Source organism: Cervus elaphus, chromosome 7 (assembly GCF_910594005.1).
Source record: "Cervus elaphus chromosome 7, mCerEla1.1, whole genome shotgun sequence".
Taxonomy (NCBI): Eukaryota; Metazoa; Chordata; class Mammalia; order Artiodactyla; family Cervidae; genus Cervus; species Cervus elaphus.
Genome location: NC_057821.1, coordinates 16,800,108 through 16,825,397, shown reverse-complemented (window position 1 = coordinate 16,825,397; position 25,290 = coordinate 16,800,108). Strand labels below are relative to the sequence as shown.

The window sequence follows — 25,290 nt, the reverse complement described above, 5'->3', positions numbered from 1 at the left end:
CCACGGCCAGGGGTCACACTGCTAAATACCAGTCTATTCTACATCCACGGTTGATATTATAATATTCAACCATAATGTATAGCACGATATCCTATTATGGTATAGTATTTTATTGTAAGGTTATAACTTATTTAATGAGTCCCCTATCGTTGGACATTTAGGTTGTTTCCATGTTTTAGCATTTTAAATAAATGCCAAGTTGTTTTTTTTTTGAGAGAGAAATGGGAGGAATGTTGTTTGTTTTGCCAGTTTATTTGTTTGTTTTAAAGGATTTAGAGCAGATGGGCTGAGCTCCCTGAGGCTGAAGAGTTGGAGACTTTGAGATGACTGCTTGAATGGAGAATGAAATTCTGATTAGGAATGGTGCCAGTGTGGAGAGAAGGAAAGAACAGGCTCTGTGCTTGAGGCCAGGGACTTGGCATTGCCTCCTGAGATAGAAAATTTGGAATGCATTTCAGAAATATCTGTCATTCCCACTTTGGATATTTTCACGTTCTCTAGCATTTTCCAGCCCAACATCTCGTTGATGTTGTGCAGACACCCGTGGGTGGGGCTGGCAGAGGGTGAGGCCCTTCTTTCCCCCAGATCCGCCAGGTGCAGCCATCCGGAGTCTCACCATCTGTCCATCCCATATCCCTTGCTCCTTCTGCCCCTCTCCAACAATTCAGTCTCCTTTCTGGGGTACTCCGTTCAGTGTCTATGTGCGTGCTCAACTGATAAGTTGTGTCCAACTCTTGCGACCCCCTGGACTATAGCCTGGCAGGCTCCTCTGTCCATGGGATTTCCCCAGGCAAGAATACTGGAGTGGGTTGCCATTTCCATTTCCAGGGGAATCTTACTGGCCTAGGGATGGAACTCGTGTCTCTCGCATCTCTTGCATTGGCAGGCAGATTCTATATTACTGTGCCACCTGAGAGCCATATATCCCAGGTCAAAAACAGATAAGGAAGCTTGAGGACATCACTCACGGTAATTATTGTAATGGCCTTTATTGGTTGAGTCCTCCTTCTGGCACTGAGTGCTTTCCAGGCTCCATCGCTTTTATACTCACATCAACTTTATGGGATGGAATCTCTGTAATACCACCATTTTGTTTGTTTTTTAAAAAACGTTAGCCACACCCTTCAACATGTGGGACCTTATTTCACTGACCGGGAATGGAACCCATCCCTCCAGCATTGGAAGGCAATGTCTTAACCACTGGACCGCTGGGGAAATCCTGAGACCACCATTTTGTAGAGGAGGAAAAGGAGACTTCAAGAGGTTAAGGGCTTGCCCAAGACCATGTGGCCAGGGCCGGGGGCAGCCAGAACTAATCTAACTCTGCAGCCACATCGTGCTAAATACCATATCTACTTTGTAACCTTCATGAGGCACTGTAAACAGAGGACACTCTAGCTCTGGGAGGGAGGAATCTTCAGTAAATCAGCAAGAACAGGTTCAGTTACCTGCATACATGTACATCAGGTGGGCTCACTTGGAGAATGTTGGAATTGCAGAGGATCTTGGGAGTCTCTTCCTACCTTATTTTAAAATTGTAGCAAAGGAGGTCCAGAGGTCCACTGACTTTCCTAAGGGCGAGATGGTAGCCCAACCAGATTAGAACTAGAGTCTTCTGATGCCTACCCCATAGCTCCTCAAGAGGCAGGCAGCTCTTGGCTCTACTCTGTGGGGAGGATTGGAGCGAAAGGATGAGTCAGGAGGCAGGTTGAGGGAGGAGGAAGTAGTTTGGCATCACTGGGCGAGGCTGGGTTTCGGGGGCCCGATGGAGGCACGGGGATTAAAATTCTCTAATTGTCCACTCCTGCCTCCAGGACACATCTGAGTTTCAGTTCCCTTGTCCTGAGAAATATGTCCCTGTGCGTGCTAAGTTGCTTCAGTTGTGTTCAACTCTGCGAACCTCTGGACTGTAGCCCGCCCACCAGGCTCCTCTGTCCATGGGATTTTCCAGGCAAGAATACTGGAGTAGGTCGCCTTGCCTTCCTCCAGGGGATCTTCCTGATGACCCAGGGATCAAACCTGCATCTCCTGCAGCTCCTGCATTGCAGGCTGATTCTTTACCACTGAGTCACCAGGAAAGCCAGCCGCCTGAGAAATACAGGAGGGGACAGCTGGCAGGAAGACAACGTGGCCTGATGATGAAGAGCCTGAGCTCCGACGTTAGACAGACCAGGATCCATATCCAGGCAACGTGCTTCACCTCTCGGAGCCTCAGTTTCTTTTTCCACAAAATGGGAGTAATAAGTATTTAGCGTATGGGGCCACTGTGAGAAATGAGATAATGCTGGTAAAGAAACTGGCACAAGTTTGTGGAAAAAAGAGAAGAATCTTGGGGTTGTCTGAGTTGGTGGAAAAAAGAGAACATAAAACTGGTAACCAGCTATATGATTTCAACAAAAGGTCGAGTATTTCTTAATTTCATCTGATTCACGATTTTTCACAGGCAGTGTCAGGGGGGTGCTCATTCATGTTCCCCACATGGAGGCGGGTGGTGCTGGTGGTGGGAAACAACTCTGACCTCTCTTTGGTGAAGAGGGATGGGTGAGTTTCCTGGGCTCAGGGATAACACAGGATTGCTTTTTACTTGCTGTCTTGAAAGGGGTGAGGGAGATGGAGAGGAAGGAGGATTGGTAATATAAACTTGAAATCAGATTTTTTTTTTTTGTAAAGTACATGTCCTCAGCTGTGTGACCTCAAGTGAACCTCTCATGGTCTCAATTCTCTCTTTACCACAAGGTCATGGAAATGGCCACATAATAGCCAGTTTACATGCAGCATCTTATTTAATCCTTAAGACCAGCCTGTGAGATAGATGTTACCATCCCATTTTAGATAAAGGAGAAAACTGTGGTTCAGGGAGAGTTAACTAATTTGTCTAAGGCCTTACCGCACACAACCAGCAAGGGGTGGGTCTGTGATTTAAGCCCAGGACTGACACCAAAGCCCATGTACTTTCTGCCCAGGGTAGATTTGGATTTTTTTTTTAATGTTTATCTTATTTATTACTCATTTATTTGGCTTCTCTGGATCTCAGTTGTGGCACGTGGGACATCTGGTTCCATGACAAGAGATTGAACCTGTGCCCCCTGCATTGGGAGCACGGGTCTTAGCTGTTGGACCATCAGGGAAGTCCCTAGATTCAGATTTTGTTCGGCCTAAAGCTTATATAATTTGGGGGGCCCGCTTTAAGAACAGTACAAATATCACAAATATAAACGGTACAAGAGTGAATATTTATTTAGATTTTAAAATGAAATCTTGACATACTAGAAAAAAATGTGAAGGCTCAAAAATGTCACAAACATCACAAAATCCAGAAAAATAACAGAACATTTGTGTTAACTACTTGATTCTCCTCTGTGTTACTTTTCCTTACGTCTTTTGGCTGCATCTTCCTTTTTTTGTGTCTTCTTATGACAGTCTCCAGAGAGAAAATAAAAAAGATAACCCAGTGTTATCTAGCACAGTTGATTGGAAGTTTTTTTAAAATTATCAATAGTTTAGAAGTTTATTTCGGCATTACAAGTGACTGGTAATGTCATATAAATATTAGGATTCAGTTCAATTCAGTTCATTCCCTCAGTCGTGTCTGACTCTGTGACCCCATGGACTGCAGCAACCAGGCTTCCCTGTAGTTGTCACATTTGGGAAAGTCTCCGTCAGAATTCCTGCCGTATGTGAACCATATGATTTTAGGGCAATTTGTGTTTTCTGATGCAGTGATTTATCGAAAATAATCTTCAAATTAGTGATATGTCTTATGCTCTTTGCTGTCAGCTAAATGTTATCTTCGTCGATAATCACTGTTTATGACAAATCAGCAAAAAAATATTCTAATCTTTTTCAATAGCTTCCCCTTTCCTACTCCTTGAGATGGAATGAAAATTGTTTACATTAATAAAAAAAAAAAAAAGGCTCATAATTAAACTTCTTTCTCCTAAATCTATGACCTTTTAAAGGGAATTCATTACAAAATACCGGATGTGAAAACATCTGAAGCATTTGGATGATCTGGCCTAGAAAGGGGGAAGGCTGGAGGAAGCAAATAAATAACCACCTTCAAGGATATGAACCTTAATGGACAAGAGTTAGCAGAGTGTGTCTGAGAATTTGATTCTGGGATCTGGGGAGGGGCTCAGGTTCACACATTCTGAAGGCACTTTGAGCAGGTGTCCTAAAATGGATACAGAGAGTAGCAGAGGAATCTGCGAATGTGTGGACAGCTGTCAGCTGCCTTGTTGTGGACTCAAAGTTTGACCCATGGTCCCCAATTGCTGGGGTTGCTGGATAGAAATGCAGAATCTGGACTGCCCTGGTGGTCCAGTGGATAAGAATCTGCCTGCCAGTGCAGGGGACACAGGTTCCATTCCTGGTCTGGGAAGATTCCACTTGGCGCAGGGCAGTTAAGCCCGTGTGCCACAACTACTGAAGCCCCTGCGCTTAGAGCCTGTGTTCTTCAACAGAAGCCACTGCAATGAGAAGTCCCCACACTGCAACTAGAGAGTATCCCCTGCTTGCTACAACTAGAGAAAGCCTGCATGCAGCAACAAAGACCCAGAACAGCCAATAAATAAATAAAAATTAAAATAAAAGAAATGCAGACTCTCAAGCTCCACCCAGAACTGCTGAATCTTAGTCTGCATCTTCACCAAGTCCTGGGTGATTCTGTGCAGGGGATTGTCTGAGAAACCCTGCACCAGAGACTTTAGCAGAATCTCCCAGATTTACCCCCATCCCAACTTTGCAGCTGGTCTTTTTCCTCTCTGTGTCCTTCACCTCGGGACCTGGCCTGTCTTCTGGTACCCATCCGTTGTGTTGATTCACTGTATTTCTACTTCCTTTCCCACAGGCCGCCAACTAGAGGGCTGTGGGGGTATCCCTCTTTGATTTCCAGCCTCTCTCAGTGCCTGGCACACAAGAGTTACCATTATGGGATGTCCACTGGGTGCCAAGAACTTTGCCTGTCTTACCTCCCGTGGTGCTCTTCTCAAGCTTGTAGGCTGAAACAAATACCTCCTCCCCATTTAAAATACTTTTTTAGTTATTTATTTGGCTGCATTGGATCTTAGTTGCAGCCTGTGGGATCTAGTTTCCCCACCAGGGATCGAACCCAGGACCTGTGCATTGGGAGCTCCAGGTCACCAGTGGACCACCAGGGAAGTCCCCAAATACCCCTATTTTATGCATGAAGAAATTGAGGCCCCATCACCTGTCTAGGGTCATGAGTGGCAGAGCTGGAAACCAAGGAGTGTCTGATTCCAAGGCTTTCAGTAGGGGATCAGTAAATGTTACTTACTGACTTGATTATCCATTCAAGCATTCATACGTGTTTTAATTTATTCACTGAAGAGACTCAGGGGAAGACAAAGAAGAAGAGCATAGAAGCTACTTCCTCCTGGTGAACTATTTTTAGAACAGGTGCTGGGTGGTGTCAGCCTTCCAGGGGCAGGGAGTTGGGCTGCCCAGGAGGCCCCCAGCCAGTCCAGCCTTGGGAGAGGGGACATGCTACTCCACCACCGCCCCACCCCTTTCAATGTCCTCCATGACTCAGCAAAGAAACCATGGGTCTGAAATCAGAGATGAGGCCGAAAAACCCTCAAAAATGTTGTCTTTTCCTGGAGGAATGTCTTTTTCATGTTGCTCATTCCTCTGCCAGGGAATCCAGGAAGCCTTTGGCCTGTGGTCAGCTGTGACCACCCCCCTCCCCCCGTCTGATTTCCTTGGACTCACCCCTCCTCCTCCCGCCTTCTCCCCAGGCCTGGGGACAAGGTCAGTTCTTCTTCTTCTGTGGTCTCTGGTTTGAGGCTGCAGGGGTCTTGTCCAGTCCAAGTCTCCTTAGCTTGTCCTTGAATCGTTAAATCTAGATCCTAGGCGCAGATTCCCTGGGTTCAAATTTGGCCTCCTCTTACTAGCTGTGTGACCTTGGGCAAGTCATTTCACTTCTCAGTGCCTCAGTTTCCTCCTCTGTAAAGTGAGGATAACAATAAATTTGAGAATTAAGATAATTAATTTATGTAAAACATCTAGAACCACAGTTGACATACAGTATATATAACTATTGTTATGTAAATGTTGTTATCATGAATTACAAAGCAGATATTAATACCCGGAGGAGACATGGATGAAGTCCTGCTAAACGTCTTTTCTTTGCATTGGTTCTAATCTCACCCCAGATGTGTGTGAACTCTGTTCGATCCCTGGGTCAGGAAGATCCCCTGGAGAAGGGAATGGCAACCCATTCCAGTATTCTTGCCTGGAGAATTCCATGGACAGAGGAGCCTGGCGGGTTACAGTCCATGGGGTCACAAAGAGTCAGACACGACTGAGCGACTAAGGCAGAGAGCTAAAGGGGGCGACAGTAAATGAGGGAACACGTGAATACATTAGAAAGCTCCAAGGTGACCTCTGAAAATGAGCTTCTTGTAAACGGATAAGAGGCATGACTCAGTGGATTGTTGGTTTGGGAATAACCACATTCATCCTAGGAGGGGGTGGCCCTCTTCTGAGAATGTCCAATCTTAGGAGACAGACCTACTTTCTAAGGGATAGTTCCCGGATCGACTGAGAAATTCAGTGCGGAGGTATATTGGCATCAGGGGAGGAAGAGAATAATTCCCGGGTGAAGGGGGACTTGTGGCTCTCAGCCTGGGAGGTGTTTTATAGCCACCTGGGGATAAACATACAAACCTGGGCCCCAGGCCTAGAGATTCGGGTCTCCAGGTCTTGGAGTGGAGCAGGGGTATCAGAGTTCTTCACAAGCCTGGGACTTCCCTGGCAGTCCAGTGAGTGGTTGGGGTTCGGCACTTTGACTCCTGTGGCCTGGGTTCAGCCTCCGGTCAGGGAACTGAGATCCCAACAAGCTGTGCAGAGTGGCCAAAAAAAAAAAGAAAGAATTCTTCTCAAGCTCACCAGGTGATCATGTGTGAGGCCAAGCAGTAAACAGAGACAATGTAATAATGACCGCATATACTATAAACTGGACATCAGAGGTGCACTGCCCTGTCTCAGAACCACCCCTGCGAGCACTTTATACCATCCCCATTTTATAGGTAAGAATACTGAGGGTCAAGGTCATACAGAAGAGCTTCTATTTAAATCTAGGTCTGAGTTGAAAGGCCTAATATAAATATTTATATATATTATAAATTGAGGTATAGTTGCTTTATAGTATTGTGTTAGTTTCTGCTGTCCAGCCAAATGAATCAGTTATGTATACATACATGTACATATATCCCCTCCCTTTTGAACCTCCCCCCACCCCATCCCACCCCATCCCACCCCTCTAGATCATCACAGAGCATGGAGCTGAGCTCCCTGCGATATGCAGCAGCTCCCCACTCCACTCTGCAGAAGGTCAGCCTGGGAGAAACTTCCCAGAAATTGACATTAAGATCCTCTGCTCTGATGTAAACTATAAAATCCATAATAACGGTCAGAACAGAGGTTTAAACTGATTTAAAGAGATCCAGAGGCTTAGGGAGCCAAGGAAGTCTTGCCCTTAACCCTTGGCCTCTATTAACATATCTACAGAAAGAATGCGTCACTGGAACTGGTGGGGATGGTGCTTAGGCTGAGGGAGAGGACCCACCCCTGCTGATCTTTGGGAGCATCCTGATCTGGCCTCAGCTTTCTTTAAAAAAAGAAAAACGTGTTTATTTATTTGCACCTGGTCTTAGTTGTAGCACGTGGAATCTTTAGCTGTGGCATGTGGGATCTAGTTCCAAGACCAAGGATCGAACCTGAGCCCCCTGCACTGGGAATCTTAGCCATTGGACCACCAGGGAAGTCCCTGGCATCAGCTCTTCGCTTCTGCTTTCTTCCTTCTCATCCCACCTCTCTGGCTGTTATTTCCTTCAGAATCTCCTATTTCTCTACTTACCCTTGAAATGTGGCATATCTCTGCATTCCACTGCACCAGGTTTCCTAGGTGGCAGCTTCCAGTCCGAAGTTGGGCTGCCTGTGCTAAGGACTTCAGAGTTTTGTATCCCTGACGTCCAGACTCAAGACATCAAGGTCAAGGTCGAGGAGAGAGGACGGCATCATCAGCTAGGACCAGAGTTCACAGTCCAGCTGGCTGCATCTTGGCTGTGGACCTTAGAAGTTATTTTATTTTTTTTAGTCTCAGTCTCTTTACCTGTGAAATGGGATAGTAACACCTATCTTAAATGATTGTTGTGAGAATGAAAATAGACTTGGTATTCCAGGCACACAGTAAGAACTCTGTAAAGGGCATCTATTTATTATGTCCAGTCATTGTGGGAATTTATGTGAATATGGAGACTTCAAAGGGTCTTTCCCTCTAAATCTGTTCTTCCACATAGATTCCTAATCTGAAGAAATAGAAACACCTTTCATCAAATTGTCAAAGCCAGATTCCAGATGGTCAGCCTGGACTATTTCCCCGGCCACCATCCAAATGGCTACGGACTTTTAGTGTTTCTGTCTCCTGTATGTCTCCTGTTATCATAAGCTGTCCTTGCAATTTCTCACTAAGTTATTACAAGACCTCTTAACTGCTCACTCAGCTTGCTCCTTCCTAAACTGCGAATGCTTCTGTACTCAGGCTCCAGTCCAGATGAAAACCCTTTAATAGCTCTCCATTGCCTTTGGAGCACAAGTCAGATACTGCTGCAGCCCGAAGGCCCTTCATGGTCAGCCCTGCTTTCTGTCTAGCCTCTGTTCCTGCCGCCATCCTTTCTTGGGCTCTACCTGCTGGCTATGCTGAACCACATACCAAATATTCCAGTTTCACTAAGCATCACTAAGTCTTTGCTAGAAGACCGCACATAGACACACACACACACACACACACACACACACACAGAGGCTGGAGCAGGTACGCTTCTCCTGAGGTTTCTGTCTGTTTTTCCAACAAGACTGTGAACCCCCAATTCCCCTTCAGCATCTCTGGGTACCTGGCACATGGCAGTTGGAGGCTCTCCTCATAAAGTGTGACACCGCTTGCCGTGGGCCACGCTCAGGTCTGTACACCTCACATCCTCATGCCTCCCTGAGGTCTGTATGCTTCTTTTATCCATTCTGTTAAATTTGTTGAGCACTTTCCCCTGGTCCAGCCCTGGTGCCTGCATGTGGCAGGGTTAGGAGGTAGGAATGCCCGGGGTGAGAGAAGGGGTTCCTATTTATCTAGAAAGGTCAGGAAATGTCTCTGAGAAGGTGAACAGTGAGACAAGTGGGGAAGGGAGCTGTGTGGGAATCTAGGGGAAAGGTGGTCCAGGCAGATGGAATAGCCAGGACAAAGGGATCCCTAGCCCCTTTGGACGGATGAGGAAGCCAAGAGTCTAGGTTAAGTCATCCAGAATCACAGAGTAACTGGCTGAGCTGGGTCTTAAACCCCAATTCAGTAACTCCTGACTCTCACTCTGGGCCATTACTCTACATGGTCTTTTGGGGGGACAGTGGGCGCCTTGGCTGAGGGCGGGCTGCTCCGTTCACTGTGCCACACCCCGGCTGGAGTCTGACTTCCCACGTCAAGTACGGCTTGGGCAGATCGGCATCGGCTCATCTGCGGCTCTGTTTCTCTGTTTTGTCCATCCGTTTCTTTCCCTGGTATTTACTGGAGACAGTGCAGTTGTGTCTCCTCCCCCGGCAGCTTCAAAAAGCACACTTTCTCGGACATTTCCCTGGTGGTCCAGTGGCTGAGACACCAAACTTCCAACACAGGAGGCCTGGGTTCAATCCCTGGTCAGGGAACTAAATCCCATCTGCCCCAGCTAAAAGATCCTGCACTGAATCTAATAAATTGAAATGAAGACCTGGCACAGCCAAGTAAATAATAATAATAACAACGCTTTTTCCTGCAAAGGTGAGGACCAGACCCTGGATTATGGTAACTTGGCAAAAGCAAACTCCCCCTGGGTGGTCAGTAGTCAGAGTGGCCTCTGTGTCTCTGTATCTCATCCCACAGCTCCTTTCCGACTTCAGCAGAAGAACTGAGGCAGGTATCTCTGCAGAGGTGGTGTACGAGCTGGCCTCGAAGGACATGGAGCATTTTAGGAGCAGTGGGGAGATGGGGTTTTAGACTAAAAGAAGTGTGTGAGCTAAGCAGAAGCATCCATGTTAGACCCTTCAGTGGCCCAGGAGTATAAGTGGGGGTGGGTGGAACGTGGGTGAGTGTTGTTGAAGGGGAGATAAGACTGGAGAGAGAATTTAGGGTATAGCATGGCAAGCTTTTTTTTTTTTTAATGGCTGACTTTGCCTGTCCATTTCAGATAAGAGATCTGGATTTTGCCCTGTAGACTTAGAGATTTTAAGGTTTAAAGAAGCAAAGGAAGTGTGTGTGCATTCCTGACATTTTGAAAGAGTGCTTGGGCAATCCTGGGAACTCAGGCTGAGAGGGTGAATGGAGGTGGAGGACCGTGGGAAGAGAGCACTGCGGGAGTGCGCAGCTTTGGCAAGCGGGCTGGAGGCTAGAGTGGAGGGACCAGATTCCAGAGACGGTTGGAAGAAGAGGTAACAGGATCGGCTGGTAGGTTGTTGTGGAGCCTCAGAGCCAACCAGTACCAGGTCATAAGCCCTGGAAGATGTTTGTACTTCCAGAGGCTGGTGAACGGAGGAGCCGGGGGTGGGGGACTGCATCCCTGGAACTGTTTGACACACCTCAGTGTCCAATGGTAGGTGATAGAAGACACATTTCAGGGACGGCACATGGACCAAGTCTGGGTTATCTGCTTAGAGGCACTCAGACCAGCCAGTGGTGCTTCCGGTCAGCCTGGGGTTATTTCCATGGCCTCTGTGCAGGCTGCCTCTTCCTCTGAACACACCCAGCTTCCCACTGCTGGGGGTGGGGGTGGGGGGTAAGTGGGGGGAGTGGGGGGGTGGGGGGGAGAAACTCCTGAAAGTGGGGATCCTGACCTCTCCCCCATTATTCTCCAGGAAGCTCAGCCCAGGGCTTTTCACCCTACAGAGCACCAGATGTGCATGCAGAATGACCAAGCAGAACGGGTGGCAGCGGGGAACCCAGTCTGCTGATTCTCCTTGAGTTCCTTTTTAAGAAAAACATACCATTTGTGGGATGAGTCTCCTGAATTTTGAGTTGCTTCAGGCTTGCTCCTCCCTTCGGTTCCTCCATCCATTCTAGATCAGATTTCCCCGTGTAAATAGCCACTAGAAGTTTAGGACTTTGAACATGGGACTGGGAGGCTTCCAGCCCTCTTCATGCATAACCTTATTTACATTACAACAAGTCTCCGAGGCTTTCTCCCAGGACACATAACAAGTTAAGTGGCAGAGGTGGGTTTCAGGCCCAGGTCTAACTCAAAAGACCTTTTGCTCTCAATCATTCATGCTAAGGCCTCCCTAGGTAAAAGGTGACCATATAATTTATTATCCAATCGGAAACACCTTTTTTTCGTATCTATTTATTTTGGGGGGCTGTTGCAGGGCTTAGTTGCAGCATGCGGGATCTTCAGTCTTCATTACAGTATGTGGGATCTTGCAGAATGCAAACTCTTAGTTGCAGCATGTGGGATCTAATTCCCTGACCAGGAATCAAACCCAGTCCCCTTGCACTGGGAGCGCAGAGTCTTAGCTAGTGGACCACCAGGGAAGTCCCAAGTCTAGAATGCTTTTTAAAAAGTTTTATTGAGATATAATTTTCATATCATAGAATTCACCTATATAAAGTGCACACGTCAGTGGTTTTTAGGATATTTATAAACTTGTGCAATCATCACTATAATCTAATTTTAGAACATTTTCATCATCCCCAAAAGAAATGCAGTACCCATTAGCAGTCAGTCCTCATCAGCACCACCACCCCAGACCTAGGCTGACCACTGATCTATTTTCTGCCTCCATAGATTTGCCTATTCTAAACAATTCATATAAATGGAATCATACGATGCGTGGGGTTTTTGGTTGGCTTCCTTCTCTTACCATAATGCTTTCAGAGTTCATTCATGTTGTACTATGCATCAGTGCTTCATTCCTTTGTATGTTATTTGATTTAATTAATTAATTTATTTTTTGGCCATGCTGCAGGGCATGCAAGAAGTTAGTTCTCCATCCCTCACCCCCTGCAGTGGAATCTGGATTCTTAATCACTGGCCCACCAAGGAGGTCTCTTCATTCCTTTTTATGAATGTCTCAGTGATCTTCCATTGTCTGAATACCACTCATTAGACCATTCTTGAATATGATTCATTATATCTGTTCATATGTTGATGGACATTTGATTGCTTCCATTTTTTGGCTATCATGAATAATAATAATGCTCTGACATTTAAGTTTTTGTGTAGATGTATGTTTTTATTTTTTCTTGGGTATCTACCTAGGAGTGAAATCGCTAAGTTATATGGTAACAGTCTGTTTAACATTTTGTGGAACTGCCAAGTTGTTTTCCAAAGTGGCTACACCAGTTTATATTCCCATGGCAGTGTAGGGGGGCTCCACTTTCTCCATATCCTCAGCAACACTTGTTATTCCAATCTGGGACACTTTTGAGAGTGAAAGGGTGCACCATTTATAGTTATACTAGGACAAATGCTACTAACTGGAACATAGTCTACTTAGATACAAAAAAATTTAGAAGATTCAATTCCTGATTTCAGAGAACTTTCTGGCCACATGATGAGTCAAAGCCCCCAAAGCCACATACTTGAGTCAATTAAAGAATCAAGTAAAGGTAAATTATTAAGAAGGAAAGCAAAGTACATTTTGTTTCCCCCAGAAGATTGTGTTCCCTTTAAGAGAAAAGAGCTGTCTTTTATTTGTTCTTGTATTGGTCATGGCCTCAGGAGGTTCTTGGCATTTGATCGGGTGTCAGTGAAGATCTGTGGAATAAATGAATGAATAAGAGAATAAATGATACAAACACTCTTGGAGGAAATGTTTAGGAAAAAAAAAAAAAAGGAAGAAAAGGTCATCTGGGGACTTCCCTGACGATCCAGTGGCTGAGACTACGAGCTCCCAATTCAGGGTACCCGGGTTCCATACCTTGTTAGAAAACTAGATCCTGCATGCCACAACTAAAATTCGACACAGTCGAATAAACAAATAATATTTTTAAAAAAGAAAAGTCACCTGGCTTGGATTTGTGTGTTTGGGGGAAGTGTGGATCTTTTCTGCTCATTAACAGCACTTGTTTAGTCCCTCAGACATATCCAACTCTTTGTGACCCCGTGAACTGCGGCACGCCAGGCTTCCCTGTCCTTCATTATCTCCCGGAGTTTGCTCAAACTCATGTCCCATGAGTAGGTAATGCCATCCAAGCATCTCATCCTCTGTCGTCCCCTTCTCCTCCCGCCCTCAGTCTTTCCTAGCATCAGTCTTTTCCAATGAGTTGGCTCTTTGCATCAGGTGGCCAAAGTATTGGAGCTTCAGCTTCAGCATCAGTTCTTCCAATGAACATTCAGGACTGATTTCCTTTAGGATGGACTGGTTTGATCTCCTTGCAGTCCAAGGGACTCTCAAAAGTCTCCAACACCACAGTTCAAAAGCATCAATTCTTTGGCGTTCAGCCTTCTTTATAGTCCAACTGTCACATCCATACATGACTACTGGAAAAACCATAGCTTTGACTAGATGGACCTTTGTCGGCAAAGTAGTCTCTGCTTTTTAATATGCTGTCTAACATAGCTCTTCTTCCAGGGAGCAAGCATCTTTTATTTCATGGCTGCGGTCACCATCTGCAGTGATTTTGGAGCCCAAGAAAATAAAGTCTCTCACTGTTTCCATTGTTTCCCCATCTGTTTGTCTTGAAGTGATGGGACTGGATGCCATGATCTTAGTTTTTTGAATGTTGAGTTTTAAGCCAGCCTTTTCACTTTCCTCTTTCACCTTCATCAAGAGGCTCCTCAGTTCCTCTTCTCTTTCTGCCACAATGGTGGTGTTATCTGCATATCTGAGGTTATTGATTTTGGAATCTTAAACTGGATTTTGCCAGTGTGAATGACTGACAAGAGGTGAAGGAAAGGCCTTCCACGCAGGGGAGTTGCCTGAGCAGGAAGTCTGGAACCACAGCCATGTCTTTATCCTACAGGAGGTTAACAAACTTTAGGAATAAATGTGATACCTTCTCCCAGGAGTTTCCGATCTTTGGGGAATGCAATGAGCACAGTTTGTTCAGTTCAGTAGCTCAGTCATGTCTGACTCTTTTGCAACCTCATGGACTGCAGCACACCAGGCTTCCCTGTTAATCACCAGCTCCCGGAGCTTGCTCAAACTCAAGTTCATCAAGTCGGTGATGCCATCCAACCATTTTGTCCTCTGCTGTCCCCATCTCCTCCTGCCTTCAATCTTACCCAGCATGAGGGTCTTTCCCAATGAGTCAGTTCTTGTATTGGAGCTTCAACTTCAGCATCAGTCCTTCCAATGAATATTCCGGACTGATTTCCTTTAGGATTGATTGGTCTGATCTCCTTGTTGCCCAAGGGACTCTCAAGAGTCTTCTCCTGCACCACAGTTCAAAAGTATCAATTCTTCAGTGCTTGGCTTTCTTTATGTTCCAACTCTCATATCCATACATGACTACTGGAAAAACCATAGCTTTGACTTTGTCAGCAAAATGATGTCTCCGCTTTTTCATATGCTGTCCAGATTTGTCATAGCTTTTCCTCCAAGGAACAAGCATCTTTTAATTTCATGGCTGCAGTTGTAACACCCTTTTACTGGTTGTATGCCTTTGGATAAGTCCATTCCCTCTCTGGGTGTCATCAACCTTTTTGGCTCAAAATTTCTGTGAATCTTTCAATCTTACGACCTTGGAAGTTTCTGGAATTGGTGGGCCAGGAGCTAGGCCTTAAAGGAAAGAGGTAGATTTGAAGGAAGGAGCAAGATGCCAGTGTTGGGTGATAAGGCTCTGAGGTGGGCTGGAGTGTTCCAACTGAGATAAAATGGGACAGGGTGCCTTGGCTCTCTCGAAGAACTTTAAAAGGCAGGCTGGTTGACTTTTAAATTTGACTGATAAGCAGGTCCTTGGACTGGAGATGAAAGGCGTGTCTGTGAGAGATTAATCTGATGGCTCTGGGCCATGGATCCTGAATCTATCTGGAAGCAGGGTAAAGACCTCAAGCCTCTGAGGGAGGCTTCTGTAATTGTAATGTAGCCCTGGCCTTTCAGAAGAAGGGTTTGAAATTCCTTCGGGGTCAGTCTTATGATATATATGGCTTCCATGGAGTTTCATTTTCCTTAACCATTAATAATTTAAGCCATTATTTTTATATTTTAGCAATTAGGACTGTATTATGGAGCTCATGCCAACTGTACATACATTTTAAAGACAGAGTATTAGACTTTGGGCTTCCCTAGTGGCTCAGTGGTAAAGAATCCACCTGCCAATGCAGGAGACTTGAGACTCGGGTTCGATCCCTAGGTCAGGAAGGTCCTCTGGAGGAGGAAATGGCAACCTGCTCCAGTCGTCTTGCCTGGACAATCGCATGCATAGAGGAGCCTGACAGGCTACAGTCCATGGGGTGGCAAAGAATCAGACATGATTGAGCAACTGAGCATGCATGCATTAGACTTCCAGGTTTGCAGAAAGCAGTTTTAGATTATGCAAACAGATTCTTCAGAGAGATGAATTCTCTCTGCTGTGAAGGGGGTTTGCTTTGGTTTTTTTTTTTTTTTTGGATGTGGACCTATTTTAAAGTCTTTATGGAATTTGTTACAGTACTGCTTCTGTTTTAGGTTTTGGACTTTTGGCCCTGAGGCATATGGCATCTTAGCTCCCCAACCAGGAATCAAACCAGCACCCCCTACAATGGAAGGTGAAGTCTTGTTTTTTATTATTAATTAATTAATTTGTTGGCTGTGCTGGGTCTTTGTTGCTGGGAGGGGGCTTTCTGTAGTTGAAGAGAGCAGGAGCTGCTCTCTAGCTGTGATGCACAGACATCTCACTGTAGTGGTGACCTCTTGTTTCGGAGGAGCACAAATTCTAGGGCACTCGAGCCTCTGTAGGTGTGGTGCCTGGGCTCCACAGTTGCGGCTGTTAGGCACTAGAACACTGTTAGGCTCAGTAGTTGGCGCAGGGCATAGCTGCCTCGAGGCCTGTGGGATCTTCCTGACCCTGGGATCGAAGCCATGTCCCCTGCATTGGCAGGCAGATTCTTAACCACTGGACTACTAGTGGCAAATTTTGAGAAATTTGCCAAAAGCCTACCAGAGGAATAGGAATAGTAGGATCTAAGTGAGCTCCAGGGAATGGTTTTATTGGACCAGGTAACTAATTGGGTATAGGAAACTCAATAAAGGAAGAAATCTAAGATGGCACTAGAGCTTAAAGTCTGAGGACTCTGAAGAAAGATGATGCTATTCATTTAAAAAATGTACAAGTTAAGGGGACTTCCCTGGCAGTCCAGTGGTTAAGATTCTGCATGGCCAGTGGAGGGGGTGCAAATTTGATTCCTGATTAGGGAACTGAGATCCCACATGCCACACCGTGTGGCCTAAATTAATTAATTAATTAATTAAAAGAGATAATTAATACCTTTAAAAAAATATACAAGACAGGGGTGGGAATATGATGATCTACCTTGAGAACATTGGGTGCAGGTGGCCTTGAGAACACAGGATGGCCACGGAAAGGGAACCAGTAACCTTTGGTCTTTTTCAGCCTCTGCTAAAGCCTTCAGAGTTCTGTCCAGTGGCTTGGCATCCTTGGCACTTTGCCTAATTTACTTTCAGTGCATCACTACTAAATAAGATGTTCACTGTAGGATTTTATAGATGCCCTATATCAGACTAGAAAAGTTTCCATCTATCCCTACTTTGACAAGAGTTTTTTCTTATTGTAAATGGATGTTGAATTTTATAAAAAACTTTTTTGGCATCTGTTGATATGATCATATGGTTTTTCCCCCTTTAATCTTTTAGTGTAATAAAATATAGTGATTCTATTAAAAATAAACTATGCATTTTTTGTATAAAGTCAATAGCATATCACTTTTTTATATATTGCTGGAGTCAGTTTGCTAATATCTTGCTTAGGATTTTACATTCATGTTCATAAGTGTGGTTGTCTTTTCTCATATTGCACTTGTTGGAATCAAAATTATACTAAAAATGAGTTGAGATGTGAACCCTCTTCTTATATTCTCTGAAAAAGTTTGTATTGAAATTACTGTTTTCTTGAATGTTTGGTGGAGCTCTTTGCCTATTTGCTATTGAAGGGTGTCCTATTGTGTGCATGAGAGTAGAGAAAGGAACTTTTATTTTGGGAGTGAAAGTAGCTTAAACAATGAGGAAAATTTACTGTCTCACACATCACAAAAAGCCCAGTGGTAGGTGGTTCCAAGATTGGTTAAATCAGTACCTCAACAACATTAGGGGGAGAAATTCATTCTGATCTTTCAGATGTCATTCTCAGGTGTCAGCTTCTTCCCTCATTGTTGCAAGATGGCTGCAGCTGCTCTGGACATCACAGCAACATGGCTAAGTGTGTGGGTTCTGTAGCCAAACCTGGTTTCAGATCCCATAGGTATCTGATATTGGGTAAATTGCTTAACCTCTCTGTCATATGGGATGGTAATAGTCCGTTACCTCAGAAGTTTAATATTATATGGATTAAATGAATTAGTTTTTTAAACTCTTAGAATCATGCACTTCGAATCATAGTAAGCACCCAATAAATTTTAGCATGCTTTACTCCATTCTCACATAAGGCAGAAATGAGTCTTTTTCTTTTGCACTACATTTATTGAAGCCCCTTAGCACTTATTTCACACCTTATGGCCAGAATATGACAACAACTACCCATTCCTAAACCAGCTATGGAATTGTCTTGGTTTGGTTTAGAATAATTTATGTTTAGCCTCTGAGACAGAGGAGTGTCCACCCTCTCCTGAAATAGTCATCTGATATCACAACAAAATCTGGGTTCTGTTTGCAAGGTTGAAGTTGGGGTGGTGATAGTGGGGGTTTTGGGGGTCACACAAAGAAGGGCAAGGTAAGATTCCATCCCTGCTGGTTCTCCATGATATTCCTTCAAATCACCCCTTAGATTTGCCTAGCAATTCAGTTTACTTAGTAGGTTTTTTGTTTGTTTGTTTGTTTGTTTTACTTAGTAGGTTTTTTTTGTTTTTGTTTTTAATATTTATTTGGATGTGCCAGGTCTTAGTTGTGGCATGCAGAATTTTTAGTTGGGGCATGTGGGATCTAGTTCCCTAACCAGGGATCAAACCCGGGTCCCCTGCATTGGGAACTCAAAGCCTTAGCCACTGGACCACCAGGGAAGTCCCAACTTAAGTGTTTTTAACCAGTGCTTTATTTCATCTGGTCTCAGAACCATCCCCTAAGCAGTTTGAGCTCTTGTTATCCCCTTTTATAGATGGGGAAACTAAGCTCCCAGAGTTAAAGCACTTGCTTGGTTCTGGGTTTATAGCTGGCACAGAACCAGGTCTTGGGACTTAAATTGAGGTCTTTGGGTTCAAAAATCTGCCTTTTTTTTTTTTTTTTGCCAGACCACGGGGCATGTGGGATCTTATTTCCTTCAACCAGGGATCAAACCCATGCCTCCTGCAGTGAAAGCGAAGAGTCCTAACCACTGGACCACCAGGGAATTACCAAAATCTGCTGTTTTCTTCCTCTTCCATGAATTCCCAGTTGTCTGTCATTCACATGGTGCCCTCACAACCGCCATATCCTACTTCACATTTTCAAAATTAATAGTTTTTCATCAAATAAATTTATCTTAAAAGGAAGCTTGATAAAGGCCCAGCTTTGATGTTCTGGTGCACACACAACTTTTGAATGAGCACAGAGCTGTTACAAATACATTTACTCAGGATTATAACGCGTGCTCTGGTGCCCGACTGCTTTCGAATCCCCACTCTGATGAGGTAGCACATGCAGCTGCTTTCCACCTCGATGCCTGTGGACCTCACAGTTTAGGGTACAGCAGTCCCCCTGGTCCAAGCCTCCAGCCTTGTGACTTTGCCTGATGGCTCTTTCCATTGTCAGGACCCACTGTGCCCACTGCCGTCCAGGAAAGCTGGAAGTTCTGGTGCTTAATTCCAGACCTGCCTCCACGCGCAGCAGCCTTCAACCATGTGATTATTTTGCTAGTGTTTTTCTCACATCCAGTTTGTCTCATTCATGCATTCATTTATTCAGGCAAAAAGAAAAAAGTTTAAACACTTACTATGAACCAGGCACCATTCTGTTTCGGTGGGGTGGAGTAGACAAACTGCAAACAGAGCATGGAGGTGAGGTGTAGTCTATGTCAGTGATTAGTGGTAAGCAGAAAAATCGAGCAGTGAAGGGGCCCAGGGGCAATCAGGGTTGGAGTAGGATGGCCAGGAAAGGCTGTAGGAGAAATGTGACTTTAGTCAAAGCCCAAAGGCAGGGCCATGGGGGCCCGGGGGGCAGAACATGCCACGCAGATGGAACAGCAAATACCAAGGGAACATGTATGCCTGGTATGGTCCAGGAGCAATAAGGAGACCAGTGTAGCCAGAGCAGGGTGAGTGAGAGACAATTATGTGAGTGAATGGAGAGCCCTGGGGGTTGAGATTAGACCAGAGGGGGCAAGGGTGGACCAGGGATGCCCGTTAGGAGCCACCATCCCAATCCAGGCAACAGATGATGCCGCTTAGACCAGGGTGGGAGAAGCAGAAATAGAGAAAAGGCAAGAACTGGAGATGTATTTTGAACATAGAACCAACCAGAAATGAGTAATGTTTTGGATGTGGGAGACCAGTCAGGACAAGGAAGAACTACTGAATTTGGACCAGGGAGGTAGGAGAGGAAGAGAAGAAAAGAGGGTGGAATTTTACAGATATTTTGAAAGTAGACTCTTCCATGGTCTGCCGATGGGTGGATGTGGGAGTTGAAAGAGGGTAGTCAAGAATGACACCCAAGTGTTCCGGCCTGAGCAGCTGGAAGGATGGAGTTGCCACGTGCTGACATGGGGGAAGCTGGTGGGAGAAGCAGGTTTGTTGGAGGAAAGCTGAGGATCTCCGTTTTGGAGAAGTTGGGTCTAGAGGTGCCTTCTGGACATCCGTGTGAAGTTGTCAAGAAGGCAGCCTCCTGAGTAAAACAGAAACAGCAAACAGGTCAGCTCCTGTGCCCATTCTCATTTGGTAGCACTGCGCAGAGTGCTGTGTTGACATTTTTAAGGTCCGTCCGGGCTCACTGGGAGTGTTTTGATCAATAGTGAAGCCTGTCTCGGGAACTGAGTAAACAAATCATGGTGAACACTGGTTGTAAGATGTTCCACTGTAGGGTGGGAAGAAAATGTGAAAAATTCTGATCTATGTATTTTTGTCTTATTCTTCATATTTTTTCGTGTGTTGTATAATGGACATAATATGTTAGAGCAGCAGGTTTGGACATAGTTTCTAAATTAAGTCTTCTATATCTACTGGAAGAGTATGCTCAGTTTTTACTGAGGAATGGATGAACAAGAACTTTTGAAGAGTACAGATCTAAAATATTGTACAGCAGATGCTGAAAATAGTGACCTTGATCACTGTAAGCTCTGAAGTGTCTCCTGAGTCCTCAAAAAAAATTATGTTTGGGTTTTTTTTTTTTTAATTTGTAAAATAATTTATTTATTTATTTTTGACTGTGCTGGGTCTTCCTCGCTGCTCGGGCTACTCTCTAGTTGCGGTGCACAGGCTTCTCATTATGGTGGCGTCTCTTGTTGCGGAGCATGTGCTCCAGGGCTCTCAGGCGTCTGTAGTTGCCGCATGTGGGCTCAATAGCTTTGGCTCCCAGACTCTAGAGCACAGGCTTAGTAGTTGTGGTATATGGGCTTAATTACTCTGCGGCATGTGGGATCCTCCCAGACCAGGGATCAAACCCATGTCTCCTTCATTGGCAGGAGGATTCTTTACCACGGAGCCACCCAGGAAGCCCCCAGTTTGGTTTAGTGCTTGATTTTTCCACTCAAAAATATACATTCAGAACACAACATCATTAGGCAATATTTCTACCAAAAATATATTTATTAATCTTCATTTAGTCAAGAGAAAACAATCAGATGCATCCAAATTGGAACATACTGTGTAAAACAACTCGCTTTCCAAAATACCAGTGTTATCAGATTTTTCCACCCCTCGGTCACAGCGCAAGGCATGTGGGATATTAGTTCCCTGACCAGGTATCAAACCTGTGCCCCCTGGAGCAGAAGCACAGTTCTAATCATTGGACCACTGAGGAAGTACAGCAAAAGCTTTTTAAAAAGGATCAGAAACTGTTCTAGAGTAAAGGAAATTAAAGAGGTTACATTGCAAACACAATCCTTGAATGGATCTTGGGTTGAGAAAGCGAAAAGCTATGAAGGGTTATTACCGGAACAGCTGGGGACCTTGGTATGCAGATTGTGGTATTGTATTAGTATACATTTCTAATTGGGATCATTGTTTCATGGTTACGTGGGAGACTTGCATTCTTAGGAGACCCAGACTGAAACATGTAGAGATGAGAAATCATGATGTCTGTAATTAGGTCTCAGATAGTTCAGCAGAATATACAGAATTTAGGTGAAAGGTGTGTTAGTGGTCACTGCTATCCTTGCAGCTTTCCTGTCATTTTGAAATATTTCCAAGTCAAAAGTTGGGGGGGAGGGGATAGTGTGAATAGCATTCACATAAGTGTCTCCAGTTCTCCGAAAACTAGGATATCTGATAATAGCCCATCAGACCAGTTTTCATATGTTAGAATTTGCCATATCTTCACCACCACTGCAGTAATCCCTGGCATTTTTATTTTCCATGTGCCTCCACATCTATTGTGTTACATTTATTATCACAAATAGTCTGTACACATAAAGAAGTTTGTGTCTCTAAGTACCACAATCACAATGAACTTTTTAAAAATGGCTCACCACATGCCAGGCACTGTTTTATGTGTTTCACACGAATAAGTGCATTCCATCCTTCTAGCCACTCAAAGGGGAGGTATTACTCATAGAGACAGAGTCAAGGGACAAAGCAAGTAATTAAAAAAGTTAATCCCACTAGGGGATTGTAAGTAGAGAAAAAAGTATAGGAGACCCCTGTAAGTTAATGATCACTCAAGAAAGCAGGTTTGCTTAACTACAAAACCCAGCAGGCTTGCTTAGCAACAGAACCATGCAACAGAAGCACAATTTCATTACTGTCATTATTGTTTTCAGAAAAGGAAACTAAGGCACAGAAAGGTGGTACAGTTTGCCCAAAGTCACACAGCCAGGGTCGGTGGAGGGACAGAGTGATGTGGCCTCAAGCCCTCCAGTGTTCGTCACCGTCCCCTTGACCACTCACTTTATTTACACTGTGAAATGTAATGGAGCTGCCATTCTAGAAGGATGGCTTCTGCTGCTCAAACTTTTACTTTTCTCTGAGGAGTTCTGGGCGTATGTTCATAGAGTAAAGGGTACTCCTTAAGAGAGGGAAAGATATTAATGGCAACAACAAACTACCATCTTTGAAGGCTCATAGGCATTCAATGGGCCAGGCACAGGCAAGATGCTTTCTGCCTGTTTAGTCCTCAGAACCCCTTTGCGGCTGAAACTATTCTTATTCTCATTGAACAAAAAAAGAAAAGGTAAAAAAATAAAAAATAATAAAAAAAAAAAAAGAAAGAAAAGGTAAGCCCCAGCTTTGAAGGCAAGCAGACTTGCCCCAGGCCCCACCCAGGCGGCCTCGCCTCTCTACCTGTCATCTGAATGGGTCCGAAGGTAACTGAGTCCCATAGAATGTAGCCCGTGGGGTGATGGGCCTCACCCATCACCTTGTTCACCCCCTTAGTTCTAGGAGGGGGACATTTCAATGCTGAAGAGGAGGAGGAGTGGGAGAAGGAAGAAGAGGAAGAAAGCATTGTTTCCTTCCTCCTTGGGGCTTTTCATCTGGCTTGTGACATTCCATTCCCACCCCTCCTCTCATTTGCCATTTCATTGAGCAACTTGTTCTAATTGAATGCACCTGGGCAGAAACTCCTCCCCATATTGGCCCTGGTCAGTGCTTTGTCTTTTTTTTCCCCCTTCTTTTATAAAAAATGAGGGGAGCCCCTGTTCCTTTAAGATGGAGGTGCTTGGTGAAGTTCCCAGGCAGATAAGCCAACCCTCCAGGAACTCCTCTGCCCTGGCCTGGCACTGAGCTCACCTGCCTCCATGGGGGACAGCCAGCTGGCTTATATCTGATCTCGGCCTGAGGTCCCAGATGACTCTGCTCTGGGCATGTCAATCCCAGTCAAGGGCGAGGCAGAGGTATCCTTCAAAATGCCCAGCTCACCAGGAGCCCCCTTCCCCAGGGTGCAGGCTCACTCCCAAGCTTCCAGGACTGGATAGTTTCTGTGCCCCTTCCTCACTAAATCAACAACTAATAAATCAATTTGCCTTTATAGATCAGCACAAGAGGCAGTAGAATAAAGTAGTTAAGAGCATGGATTCTCCAGCCAGACTCACTAGATTGTATCTAGGCTTGACCACATAAGCTTTGTGACCTTGGGCAAATTATTTAGCCTCTTTAAAGTACTGGTTTCCCTTTCTATAAAATGGGGGGAAATAATAGTATACTTATGGGGGAAAAAATGATTTACTCCCTCATCAAAGATGCACCATCTTCTTAACAGAACAGTCCTACTCAATAATTCTGAAAGTAAAGAAACATCCAGGACAGAACTGGTTTTTGGTTATGTACTAACTTCAAAAGCTATGTTTTTAGTCCTCTGCACCCTAAAAGCCCTGTACGCTTCAACATGTTTGCCTCCCCTTAACTTCATATCTAATTTTCATAATTTTAAATACACTGTTCTCTTTAACAAAAGAGTGCAATGCAATGATTAGTTAGCTCAAGAAACTTCTTGCTTGTATTTTTGAAGACAGGAGTAGACGACTTACAAGATCAGAGAAGGTACACAGCCCACATTCACACTGATACAACAAGAACTCTTGAATTTAAAAATTTATACACATTACTAATAAGTCACTTTTCATCTTGCCAGTTGGTAGTTTTTTTTTTTTTTTTTTAATCTAATGTTTGTTCATTAGTTTGGTTCAGCCTTTCAGCAGGGAAATTTGGTAATAAGAACTGTATCAAAAGCCTTAGAATGTTTCATAACTTCAGATTGAGAAATTTCACTTCTAGAAATTAATTCACTTCTAGAAATAATCATGAGTGTGCACAAAAATACTACCACAAAAATATTTTACAGTATTATTTCTAATAGGGAGGAACTAGAAACTACCTAAATTTCCAATAATACAGCTTTGGTGAAATACATTATGCTATATTCACTTAATGGTTTACTAGGTAGTTATTTTAAAAAGTTATAGAATATTTAATGAGATGGAAAAGTGCTGACAGTATACTTTTTCATGGGAAAAAAAACAGCTTACAAAATAGTTTGCAATAATGTCATTCTTAAAAATACATTTATTTATAGAACAATTTTAGAAAAATAAACAGTGTCATTTTAAAGAGTTATCTGGCCAGCTGATGCAAGGAGCCGACTCACTGGAAAAGACCCTAATGCTGGAAAGATTGAGGGCTGGAGGAGAAGGGGACAACAGAGGATGAGATGGTTGGATGGCATCACTGATTCAATGGACATGAATTTGAGCAAACTCTGGGAGATAGTGAAGCACAGGGAAGCCTGGCATGCTGCAGTCCATGGGGTCCCAAAGAGTTGGACACGACTTAGTGATTGAAGGACAACAACAATCTGGATGGTGAAACTGCCTGTACTTACTGTTTACTTTCTTGCGTGACGTTGGTATTTTCTGTCTTCTACAATGCATTGAATATTTCCATGGTATGCAAACAACAAAAAATGTATAAAAAAGAACAATTCATTGGGACAATGCTTAGCGCAGGACTGATCTCTTTCTATAGAGTGTCATTTCTCTAGTAACTCACTTCCTAAGTGTCTCGCCTCCTTGGAGGACCCCAGGAGTGGCAGGGATCCCCATGGCCTCCTGCCGTTTGGAGCATTCCTGGAGGCTTGTGGTGTGTTTGCCTCCTGGGTCACGCAGAATCCAGCTTTGGAGACACTGCAAAGTCCCAAAGCTTGGGAGGTAAAAGTGGCCCCTGGAAGATTTGATAAAATCTGAGCAAGAAACTCCTCCAGAAAGGAGCTAATTTCTCCGCCCATCATTTCCTCACACGGAAACTAAGGCCAACGTCAGGGTTTGTCCAAGGCCACACAGCTGACTTAATGACAGACAAGGTGAGGCCTTGAATCCTTGCCCCTTCTGCCCTGCCCTGTTGAAGTTCTCAAGCTTGCGGATTTAGGACTGTGTCTTCTCACACTTTAATATGTACAGCAATCACCAGGGATCTTGTTAAAGGCAGATTTTGATCAAGTAGGTCATGGGATGGGCCTGAGGTTCTGCTTTTCTGACCGGCTCTC

The 25,290-nt window shown here is 44.5% G+C and overlaps 1 protein-coding gene across 2 annotated transcripts in view; it reads left to right on the top strand.

Moving 5' to 3' along the window:
• Positions 1 to 25,290, top strand: part of CCND3 (cyclin D3) — a 90,353-nt gene that overhangs the window by 57,626 nt on the left and 7,437 nt on the right. The window contains exon 1 of one of the 2 annotated variants that reach the window (XM_043907439.1): positions 15,659 to 15,725. The exons of the other annotated variant lie outside the window; for it this stretch is intronic. The gene's annotated coding sequence lies outside the window, so the exon portion shown is untranslated. Of the gene's footprint in view, positions 1 to 15,658; positions 15,726 to 25,290 lie in introns of those variants that run through there. 2 annotated transcript variants of the gene reach the window in all.